Source organism: Mauremys reevesii, linkage group 3, assembly GCF_016161935.1.
Source record: "Mauremys reevesii isolate NIE-2019 linkage group 3, ASM1616193v1, whole genome shotgun sequence".
Taxonomy (NCBI): domain Eukaryota; kingdom Metazoa; phylum Chordata; order Testudines; family Geoemydidae; genus Mauremys; species Mauremys reevesii.
In genome coordinates, this window is record NC_052625.1 from 84115110 (window position 1) to 84124973 (window position 9864).

Below are 9864 nucleotides of genomic sequence, written 5' to 3' on the forward strand. Positions count from 1 at the left end.
CTAACTGCAAACAGTGTTGGTTTTGTTTTTCCTTTTGGTAAAAGGTTTGTCCCTTTCAAAAAAAGAGAATTCTTGGCGCTTCACTTGAGTTTGGAGGACTTATTACAGAAGTTTTTTGAGTTGCATCTAAACTTGATAAACTTGGCAAAGGTTGGGAACACTTAAATGGGGATTGCATTGTTCAGTTTTGCTGTTTTTTGTTTATTTAGGGTTAATGTTTTTGCCCTATTTCGGGGGGCTGCTTAGTCAGCTCTTTAAATAAAAAGTCCATGAATATCTTGGAAGCTGCCTGTGATTTGTGCATGTTCCCTCAATTAAGGGGAGGATTACCAGTCCTCTTCTCCACTTTCCTCTCTCCCTGCTCCAGATTGAGAAATATTCCTCATTCTCTTTTTCTAGTTTGAATATGGATAAGATTGTTCCCTCTGCCCTACTGCCTACTGCCAACTCATCAATCCAGTTGAAACTAGAGCTGGTTGGAAAATAAATTAAAATGTTTTCTTAAAAATACCCTGTAAAATGCATTGGCTTTTCATTGGAAACCAAAAAGTTTTGAAACTATAAATCTTCCATGAAAACTTTAGTTTGCAAAAAAAAAGTGCCATTTTTTGTCAAATATTTTGAATGACAAATTTGTAGTCTCTCTTGTTGAAACATGATTTTTACAGCTCCAAATTGCAAATAACTCCATTGTCATGTGAATTTACCTGAACTACAATAGAAAACTTCACACCTGTGGCATGATCTTATGACAGGGCAAACTCAAAAGGTTTGGAAGGCGAATTCAGATAAGCCCCTAAAGTTTGGATGCTCATTTCAACTATAGCTGAACTGTCCAAACTACTAGAGTCTGCACAAATGGGCAGGCGATCTTGTGAGAACAGAGTTTCTTGAAAGATTTCTGGTATTTCCTGCTTTTGGGCAGGCTGGAAAAAACAGGAGTACGAGAACAGCTAGGACTCCAGGTGGATCCTGGTGAAACCTAATTGATGAATGCTGCTGGTTCTTGTATGTAATAATTGAAAGTCTCAGATTTGTGTCTGTTTTCTTTTCATGGATGGAGACAACATTGTCTGCCAAACAGAGCTGGCCTCTGGAGTCCATCCCAGGATTTGAGACCACAGCAAGGGTCGGTGCTAATTTCCACTTTATTAGACATGCAGATATGTAATGGCAGTTCTACCCTTCTTTTTATAATGGAGACCACGTGCAAAAATGTAACAGGGTTGGAAGACTGTCACTGGCATTTTTTTTACTAGAAACAATTAGCTATCCCCGGTCCTGCTACAGCTGCCCAGGATCAGCATTTGGGATCCATAAATTCCATGGCCATGTGTCCCACCTGCTTTAGAAGAAAGATATCTGACTGCTTGGTGGCTGTGGACAGGCTGCAGTATGTAATAATACCTACGGATTTGTGTTCCCAGGGTTTCCTCTGCTGGCGGATGCTCCTGGAATCAGCCCTCAAGGGTGCAGGGAGGTAGGAGTGCCCCAGAACAGAGGGGTACTTAGTGTGCAAAAGTTACTGCAGACATAGGCTGCATTAAAACTTGGGAATGATTTACCCTGGGTTGCTGGGGGGGAGGGAGAGAGTTTGGGTGAGGTGCACCCCTCATGGTCCAATCCCTGGTTTTCTGATGTAAGCAATGGGAAGTGAGGGATAGAATGTGTTGTGGGGGCAGATGACCTCACCACTGTACAGACATGGGTTAGATTTGTGTTAATTTAAAATCAGTCTCTTTAAGCACTGACTGGTGCCATCAGTTGCCTATTTACTGGATTTCTTGAAACAGAAATGTGCTGGTTATTGCTCAGAGTTTGTTCAATCTATGCTTGAATTTTAACAGTCAATGAGTATGTCCATTTACTGTATTGGTTGTAAGAGTTATTCTGTCAAATGCAGCCCAAGCTGCTGTTTTAAGGCTTTGCAGCAGGTACCCCGAGGTCACAGCCAACAGTGAAAGTGCATGTAGTGTCCAAGATGTGCCAATATCAAGATGTGGATGCAAGTTGCAGGAGACGGTATTTATTTTAGAGAAGGGAAGGTATTAAAGAACATTGCCTTCCATTACAACTAGAGGTTGGGGCTGCAAACTGATGGCCTTGTAACCCCGGGAAATGCAAGTCAAAGAGCCAAATCCTTTCCTAATTGGCACTGCAAGTGGGAGCATAGTCTCTAGCAATTGCATCTGTTCTCTCTTGCAGGAATCCTACAGGCCAGGACAAGAGCCCATTGTGCGGGAATAGGGGAAATAAAAGTGGAGACTCACTCTGCTGATACTCTAAGCGGGAGCTATATGCTGTTGACTGCAGCATTTGTGCAAACTGGGATTAATTTGGTTTCTAGCCAGTAATCCATACCCCCTGGCAGAGATGGCTACCGGGAAAGCACATTTGTTGGCCTTGTCTTCTAGATCATTCTTGAGCACTGTGGAGAGATTCTGTCCTGCTTATTTTCTCAGGGCAGAGATGGGGAGAGCAGTCTGCTCTGCCTTTTTCTTTCCATCATCACTCTAAGCACATCTGGGATAGAATCTAGTCCCCAGGTTTGAACTGTGGTTAGAGCTGCTCAACGTGTTTCAAACTTTGAAATGTATCTGAGAAACGGACTCGTTCACAAATTCTTATGACACATTTCCACCCTCTTTTTTCATAACAGCTCGGCCTGTGGTCCTTACACTAGACATTTCCTATGAAAAATAGAGGGTTGATAGAAAAGCAAATACCTAAGCAAGCAAGTATGGCCAGCTTATCGTTTCTGCTATCTCTCCTTGAACTGCAGGCATCAGGAGCTGTGAAGTTCTTTAATCTGTGTAATTAACTGGAGCTATGCAAATAATATTTACTCATTGAACTTCATTCTTTTTTGTATGCATGCAAACTGTGAAATTCCTGACTCTATTAATTAGCTGAAATCAGCTGCAAATTTCTTAATGAAATTTCCATCAGCAACAAGAATAGCTTGTGAAGTGTTTGTTTCAAACATTCAACCTACAGTGGAGCAGCCACATTTGCTTTTTATTGCTGTTGAAAAGATCAGTATTTAAAATATAAGCTTTCCTTTAAAAGCAAAGGGTCTGCAGTTAATGACAGTGGGCTGTATCCTCAGCTGGTTCAAATTAGTAAGCATGCCTTGATTTACACCAACTGAGGATCTGATCCAGTTAGAGGTTCCCTGCTCCTCTAACACAGGTCATGTTTCTTTTTTTAGTTTGGGTAGTGGGGCATGTTTGTAGTTACAATCCATAGAGTTCCTGGAATCTCAGTATTCTGGGTGGGGGAAGTGATGAAATTATAGTCCCCTGGCTACTTTAAGGGGACCACACCTTATTTGGCTGAAGAATCATTAAAATTCCTTCCATATTCAGAGTTCTATTTTTTGGTCCTCAAGTTTAATTTTTAAATATTTATATTAATGTACATTAAAATACTCTGCTGTATCAATGGAAAAAACTATGGTGAGTTTATGAACTCAAGGACAGGGACCAAGGAGTTAGGGTGATGGGTGATGAAACACTGGTAATCTTCCTATGAAAGCAGATCAAACTCCCTTTATTTGTATCATTTACGAACATCAATTGGAATTGTTTATGGCCAGTGGAATGAAGCAGAAGGGAAGACAGCTTCCTTGGCTGGCCTTTCACAGAGTTTAACAGATTCATGAATCACAAAGGAATAAACACACTCAAGTTCTTAGTCCTGTACTTGTTTTTGAAGACTGTGTAATCAAATTGGCCACTGTGGTTAATTGGACACACTGCTTTATATGCATATATTTCAGCTAATATCTATCTATTTCTGTAGTTTTGCTTTGGGGTTAGTCTGAGTGTTTTCACTTTTCTTTTAATCTTAAGTTTTTGAAAACTCTGAGCTAAGAGTGTGAAGGAAACTGTCTGTAGTTTCCACATGGTACCATTTGGAGGCATAGGAGAGCTGAAGAAATGATTGAGATGCCCAAGCCTAGACCTTCTGTGAAATTCCACATTACAAAAAAAGAGAGAAAAAGATATTAAAATCCGATTCACTGCAAGAGGAGGGAAGAGAGCTTCTCTCCATTACAGCTTCTGTTCTTTAGGACTGTAACTGGTATTTTACTTCATGGCATGCAGGAAGGGATGAGAGTTTCTGGAAGAGAAAACAGACACCTAGGGGAAGTGCTGCTTGAGCTGTCAACATCTGATAGCTTCATTTCAACATCTGGCCACACTGTGCCCCAACTCTCTTGGGATGGATAAAGCAAATTCTGCAGCAGTGAGAATGGGAAAAAGATTGAATCTGGGTAATCCACCCTCTAGCGAAAGAGTTGAAATGAATTGTCTTTGCTACTCCTGATGTATGACAGTTCCATAGATTAGGAGGGTCCCAGACTCAGAGGGAAGTGTACGATGGACAGGAACCTGCACAGAGGGAGTTGTAATGGTATTCTAGTGTTTGATCTGCCTGTCTGGGTAGAAAATGAAGGCAGCCATTAGAATTAAGAAAATGATTGTCAGGGAACACGCCTTACTGGTGTTATACTCAGCACCTGAAAAGAACGTCATTGCAGTGGCCAATAAACATTCCTTCAAGATCTAAATCTGACATTTTTGCATAAGCATGCTTTAGAACGCCCTCTGATTGTTACCTGGTGACTTTCAATAATCTTCTAATAAACATGCAGTAATTTCTCAAGTTTCCTATTAACATATACAGTACTTGAAATTTTCTCTAACAAATATTCCTGACCATGGCCCTTCAGAGATGAAGGATGATTTGTGGGCAAGTCCTCTCTTAGATGGTGCCTCTTGGAGCTATTGTAAAAAAATAAATATTGACATAAGAAATTATCATAAATTCAGTCCCCAAGGTGGTTTTACCACCCTGGCAGAATGAGGAACAGAAGATTGTCACTGTCTTTTGGATGTTTTTTCCCCATGCATGCTAGAAACAAAGATTGAGGTGTTTTCAGTGGGTTGGCAGAGCTTGCTAGTTGAACAACAGAGTCTTCTGGACTACCAATAGAAATTTTTGAGTCCCAAACAGAACCAAGCCAATTAACATTTTCTGATTTGACAAATGTCTGTGATTAAGCCTTAAACATTGCTTCATTGTCCATCTATAATAGATAGCAGCATGGTAGGCTTTGAGAGGCCTACCTTGCTATTGACTGAGGATTTTGAATGAACAACCCTCTCTCTTTTCTGGAAGAGAATAAAGTTTTAAAGGCCCTGTTGTAATCTTAAATGTTACTTGAGCTGTAACTGGATTTCATGCTATGGGAAGAAGTAAAGAAAAATAATATTACACCTTATAATGAAAGCTCTTTGGGTGGGACCAGAGTTCAGGCATCTCTCAAGTGTATTAATATTACCCCAACACACTGCCATAGACAACATGTCTCCAATGTGGCAGTCTGGTGTAACATGATATCTTGTAGACTTTATTAAAAATAAGGCACCAACTGGAGGATAGCTAATGTGACACCAATTTTTAAAAAGGGCTCCAGAGGTGATCTCGGCAATTATAGGCCTGTAAGCCTGACTTCAGTACCTGGCAAACTGGTTGAAATATAATAAAGAACAATATTATCAGACATATAGATTAACATAATTTGTTGAGGAAGAGTCAACATGGTGTTAATAAAGGGAAATCATGCCTCACCAATCTACTTGAATTCTTTGAGGGGGTCAACAAGCATATGGACCCAGGGGATCCAGTGGATATAATGTACTTAGATTTTCAGAAAGCCTTTGACAAGGTCCCTCACCAAAGGCTCTTACGCAAAGTAAGCTGCCACGGGATAAGAGGGAAAGTGCTCTCATGGATTGGTAACTGGTTAAAAGATAGGAAACAAAGGGTAGATATAAATGGTCAGTTTTCAGAATGGAGAGAGGTAAATAGTGGTGTCCCCCAGGGGTCTGTTCTGGGACCAGTCCTATTCAACATGTTAATAAATGATCTGGAAAAAGGGGTAAACAGTGAGGTAGCAAAATTTGCAGATGATACAAAATTACTAAAGATAGTTAAGATCCAGGAAGAATGCAAAGAGCTACAAAAGGATCTCTCAAAACTGGGTGACCGGGCAACAAAATGGCAGATGAAATTTAATGTTGATAAATGCAAAGTAATGCACATTGGAAAACATAATTCCAACTATACATATAAAATGATGGGGTCTAAATTAGCTGTTACCACTCAAGAAAGATCTTGGAGTCATTGTGGATAGTTCTCTGAAAACATCCACTCAATGTGCAGCTGCAGTCAAAAAAGCAAACAATGCTGGGAATAATTAAGAAAGGGATAGATAATAGGACAGAAAATATCATATTGCCGCTATATAAATCCATGGTACACCCACATTTTGAATACTGTGTGCAGATGTGGTCGTCCCATCTCAAAAAAGATATATTGGAAAAGGTTCAGAAAAGGGCAACAAAAATGATTAGGGGTATGGAACAGTTTCTGTATGAGGAGAGATTAATAAGACTGGGACTTTTCCACTTGGAAAAGAGACTGCTAAAGGGAGATATGATTGAGGTCTATAAAATCATGACCAGTGTAGAGAAAGTAGATAAGGAAGTATTGTTTACTACTTCCCATAACACGAGAACTAGAGGTCAACAAATGAAATTAATAGGCAGCAGGTTTAAAACAAATAAAAGGAAGTATTTCTTCACACAACACACAGTCAACTTGTGGAACTCTTTGTCAGAGGACGCTGTGAAGCCCAAGACCATAACAGGGTTCAAAAAAGAACTAGATAAATTCATGGAGGATAGGTCCATCAATGGCTATTAGCCAGGATGGGCAGGAATAGTGTCTCTAACTTCTGCTTGCCAGAAGCTGGGAATGAGCGACAGCGGATGGATCACTTCATGATTTCCTGTTCTGTTCATTCTTTCTGGGGCACCTGGCACTGGCCATTGTTGGAAGACAGGATGCTGGGCTAGATGGACCTTTGGTCTGACCCAGTAGGGACATTCTTATGTTCTTATATGAGCAAGATTTTAAACAGTATTTTAAAATTGCTTAACATTTAGTGAACCCTGAAAGGGAGAATGGAGTAAATGTATTGTGCCAAAGAACTGTGTGTGCAGTGCATGCCTTGCTAAAGTCTGAGACACAGAAATGCCTGACTTGTCATAACTCTGCCAACAGCTATGCAACAGGAACTCCACTGAAGTCAATGGCGTGATTCTGGATTGACCCTGACGTCAAAGACATCAGAATTTCCCTCCTCCATTATGATCTCTTTACTCTGGTATTCTGTTTTAAACAGTTGCTGTTATGTGATGTTTCAGAGGAAGAAACAAACAAATCCCTAATAAACCAGATCAATAACAAACCATTGTACAACAGCTGTATGCAGTAGCAAATCCCTTCCTGACATCTTGGTGCCAATCAACGTATACTCTGAAGCATCAAGGTTGGTTATCCTTCCCGAGGTGCCAAGTTCCAGCCGGAGGATGGAGAGTGACAGGACTTGGTCAGGAGCTGGATTTTGTTTCTCCCACTTTGCTTTGTCTCCTCCTAATCTGTCCATCTCCCCCATTTCCCACCTCCTTCCAGTCTTGCAGGTGGCATGGGAGCACTAACCACTTGGAAAGAACCAGCCCACTTGCTGCCCTCTGTCAGTCTAGTCATAGGATCTCTCAGTGCTACAGTAGCTGGCGTGGAGGCTGTGTACTCACCAGGGGAGTGTTGATGTGTTAAACAGAGCAAGGAACATTTAGGGGAGCAGGAGAATGGTCTCAAATGCAGGATACTCCTACTTCAGACAGGAGTCTTGGCTAATCTGCCTATTTCATTTGTAGCTGAAATATATTACTAGCAGTAATAAAATTATGCACCCCCTTAGAAATCCAGCCACTGGGGCTTTCCTCCTCTTTGTAATAAAAAGATGGAAGGGCTAGAATCCTCAAAACATTACTACACAAATGAACTGCATAAACTAATATATACCAGTCATGAGAGAAGAATGTTTGTGGTGATTAGCTGTGACTGTAGCTAGAAACGCCTATTGAAGAGCTTTTTTTTTTTTAAAAAGAAACCACATAAAACAGTGGCTATTATGGGCCAGATTCTTATCTCATTTATACCAGTAAACTTGGAGTGACCTCAATGGAGGAACTTTACAGCCATATGTAAATGAGATCAGAACTTGGTCCTGTGCTGAGGAAGATCAGAAACACTGCTCTACTGACCCTCTGACAAAATCTGTAGGGCAAGGCAGGATTGTAAGGAAATAGGCAGTAAAATTCTCATAACCCTTTGCAATCAGACATGAGACATCTCTTTCCCATTGTTTGCAGATGGCTCCTATGCTGAGACATCCACTGAAAAGTTTATATAATGTCATGCTGTGGTGCAGATTGCGTCTGATAACTTAGAGTTGCTTTAACTTCCTATCCAGATTCTGCAGTAACTTTGTTTTGCTAAAGAGGCGTGCAAAGTGCTCTGGCTTTGGCTCGACTCATCTTTCGCGTGTGACCACTCTTGTGGAGTGTAAGCGGATACATGGTGAGAGGAGCTTTTAGCTCGTGCGTAGGACTGTGAGGTGGGTTTTGAAGCTGCCCTATTCTCCATAAGATTGGATTTACCTTGATTTGTATTTGAAACGCACAGAAAAGGGACAGCAAAGCTGAACCAAGGGGGAGCTTCAAAGCACAAATGTAAAATGTAACTGGGGGTTACAAAGAATGAGAATAATGACTCCAACGCTGATGGTTAAAACTTGGAGATAGGAAAATGACTAAATATGTGGTCAGAATAGGAATAGCAATTAGAATGTAAAAGCCTGAAGTAAATATTCACCAAGGAGCAAATCCTGCCTCTGCAGCAATGGAGAGCTCTCTGGAAGGGGGAAGCAGTACAGTTGCACTGCATGAAAGGGGAACACTCACCTGCCCTTGCATGGGGTGAGCCTGGAAGACCCTCCACTACTTGAAAGGCTTTGTTAGGGCCTTGAGAGTGGGGTTGGGGCTACTGACGCCTCACAGCTGCTGTACTGACTGTGGAACAGTTCTGCAGTCTTCGTGGGATTCGCCTCAACCCCTTTCCTATTGTGCAGCTCCCCAGTCCATCTACTCCAACTGAATGCTGGACTGCGGTTTTGCCCCCAAATGATTAGGGCAAATGGTAGGTGCAATCTGTCAAACCAGTCAGGGAAGCATATTCTGATGCCTTATGGGGAAGAGAAGGACCTTTCCAGCTAAACAAACTGTTGCTGTGTTAATCTGTTTCTTTTCTCCTTTCAGAGAAAAAAGAAACAGATATGTGAACTCTCAGCACGTGTGACAAATCCAGCAGCTGGAGGCTGAAAACTTTGCTGAACATAAATCACTGCTCAGACGGATTATGTTTTTAATGAAAACTCTCTACTAGTTAGACAAATTATGAAGTGCAAATTATTTGTAGTGCTCTTTGCCATTCCTATTGTTTCTATGCCAGTTGACTGAGGCACTTTGCATGGACATGGAAGCCTGTTAAAACAAGTGGCAGAGGAAAAATAACCCTATTGCTTGGATAGAAATGGATCCATCATATAAAACAAGCCTAGATAATTATGGCCTAATCCCCAGTTTTGCTTAAAAAAAAAATAAAAAATCATGCCGCCCCCCCATGCCACTTTGCTTATTTCTAGTCTCACAGAATGTGCTTTGCAACAGACCAAAGCGCATTTTGTTTAGCTGATGCTTGCCGTGGGTGACTGTGTGCTCCAAGCTGGCAGTACTGCCTAGTGGTAATACTCTAGACTGTCACCTAATGGCGAGAGTCCAAGGGTCACTGTGCCTAGTGGTTACAGCCCACAGTAACATCACCCAACAAGAAGCATCGCAGACCTGGGGGGTCGGGGGGAGAAGGGAACTCAGGCCCACCCCGCTC

At 41.4% G+C, this 9864-nt stretch overlaps 1 long non-coding RNA gene across 1 annotated transcript in view; it reads left to right on the top strand.

Moving 5' to 3' along the window:
- The window catches only part of LOC120400362, a 29882-nt gene extending 22646 nt beyond the window's left edge, over nucleotides 1–7236 (top strand). The window contains exon 3 of the long non-coding RNA XR_005595773.1: nucleotides 7138–7236. This is a non-coding gene — a long non-coding RNA (uncharacterized LOC120400362). The remainder of the gene's footprint in view (nucleotides 1–7137) is intronic.
- Nucleotides 7237–9864: the final 2628 nt, after the last annotated feature.